This window comes from Cynoglossus semilaevis, chromosome W (genome assembly GCF_000523025.1).
Source record: "Cynoglossus semilaevis isolate Cse_v1.0 chromosome W, Cse_v1.0, whole genome shotgun sequence".
Lineage (NCBI taxonomy): Eukaryota > Metazoa > Chordata > Actinopteri > Pleuronectiformes > Cynoglossidae > Cynoglossus > Cynoglossus semilaevis.
In genome coordinates this window covers 10129248-10131746 of record NC_024327.1, presented here as the reverse complement: position 1 = coordinate 10131746, position 2499 = coordinate 10129248, and positions in this window count along the sequence as shown.

The following is a 2499-nucleotide window of genomic DNA, read 5'->3' as shown; positions in this document are numbered from 1 at the left end:
TGTCATGTCTGTCTGTTTCCGTGTTTTCCTGTGTTCTTTGTGGGGTAATCATGGGATCACACTCACCTGTTTGGTAATTAGCTTCACTTGTGTCACCTGGTGTTCCCTGTGTATATATACCCCTCTCCCTCACTCTGTCGGTGTTGGATCATTGTGATTGTGTTAGATCTTCGTGTTCGTGAGTTTCCTACTCTGTTTCCTCGTGTTCCGTGTTCCCGTGTTTTCCTCGTGTTCCTCGAGAATTCCATGAATGTTAGTTCTTCGTGTTTTGTTAATTTGGACTTTGTTAATAAAACTTCCTGCACCAGAAAGAGTCTCTCCAGTACTGCATTTGGGTCCTGCCTGCTCCTTGCGATGCTCGCACATGACAGTAGTAGTGCAAAAGATGTAGTTATAAAGTAGTAGTAGCAGCAGTAGAACTAGTAGTCAGCAGAAGAAGTAGTTAGTAGTAGTAGCAGTAGCAGCAATCACTCACTGCAGTTTGTGCTGGGGGTTAGCCTTGCGTTTCCCACTCATCACAGATGCAGGGTCCAGGAGGGAGTGCTCCCATATGGAGTTTGCACCGTTATCGTATAAGGTCTGAACCATCTATCAAATCAAACAGAAACAGTATAAATACAGTCAACAGGTGTAGCCTACAGGTGCAGTCTGCAGAATGTCTAGTAGCTGTAAACAATTATGTTCCTGAATTAATATCTTCTATTATGCAGAAAAAGAAAATCAATATACCTAAGTGGGATCTGATGCACAACAGTCGTGTGGCTCGATTTTAGTTGTTTCTGAATTTAACTCAACCCTTAAACAGTTCAACATTCGGCCTCTTAAACACTTTCACAGCTCACAGATTCACATATACACACACACACACACACACATGCTGCAGAGTGAAATGTACTTTTATATGGAAAGAGTTACTCTAGTGCTTAGTTGTTACCTGGATCTGTGTAGGAGGCCATGGTGTGTGTGTGTCAGGTGCCTGTTGGAAGAATTTAATTTATTATCATTGCTTCATGCTGTACTGTCGTTTTAAGGAACTGTTTGCTTCTCATATTATAATCTAGTGTGCTCAAGACTGATGGAGAAATTACCAGACACAGCCACACCCACCTTCTTACTCCATACCCATTCATATACTCACACACACGATCACATGATATGTAATCTGATACTTTTGTAAACTAAATAAAAGAGCAGAGGAAGGGTGCAGCAGCTCGGAGTTGATGAGGAAGCTGCCAGCAGAGCAAGCTGCACTCTCCCCTTGCAAGTAAAAGATCCAGACGTCTTTTGTGTTGTTACTTTGTCGTCACATATGTTAGAATAAACCTAACAGTGCCGGACTTGCAAGCTGTGTCTTCCTAGGCTGCAGTGAACGCTGCAGCATTCATCACAAATCAAAATGCCTCTGTTCACCGAGGCCCAACGAGGCTCTGACAGGGAACAGGAATGATATTGCTAGTCACTGATGTACATTTAAGAACAAGTCTATGCAGTCCTTTTGACCATATATTTGGCCTCAGTGTTGCATTTTGAGAAAAGGAAGTAAAACTTGACAGTTATACAGTAGCACCTTCACTGTACTGTTTAGAAATTGAGCAGGTTTCATTTTTATGACAGTGTAAAAACATAAGCACAGTATGCTGCTGCATAGTCTGGTTACCAAATATAAATGTGCATTCAACCTTGACCTTAATAGCACAAGTAATTCAATTTGGTGCTGAAGTTTATCTTTCTATGGTGGTGCGTCAATTATCTCCACATTCAAAAATAAGCTGAATTCACAGGTCACAAAGTCTGACAATTAACTGCCAAACAGATTGTGTGACGCAACAGACGTACAAACACAGGAGCTGCTAAAGTATCTCAGCAGCAGCTGAGGTGCAGAAGGAACAGCCGCACAAGTTGCTGCTCAGATTCTGGCACAGGGCCTTCGGTTTTTTTCAATCCAGTTCACCACCAAAACATTTCGGTGTTCTGCACTCATTGTTCTGCACTCCTTGCTGCAACTTTTAAAATTTGAGATCTTGTATTTGATTCTTTATTTGATCTTTATTTGAATTCTTTGTGTGTTGGGAAACTGGGGTATGAATTAACAGCATTTTTTTTACAGTACTATCTAACGGAGGAAGTTTCCTGACATAACTTGGTCCTTCGAGCCGGATCGACAAAATCCAAGAGATCGTTGGAAAACCGGGAGGTCATCGCAACTATCCCTGCATGGTCTGAGACAACACCTCATCATTGAAAGGCCGACTTGAGGCTTCGTGGTTCCCACGGATCCAGCGGTGCTTGGTTACGTCGATCCCAAGATAAAGAATTACTGCGCGCAGTGAAGTGAAGTGAGTATAATACACGCATAGTGTGTGAATGGTTGAAAAACCGTGACTGAAGAAAGTCAAAAATAGAATAGTAGGTCCTGAAAAAGGTAATGGTGTCCGATGCGAGGTCAAGGACCGTTCAGACGTTTTGTGAATAGGTTGAAAAACCGTGACTGAAGAAAGT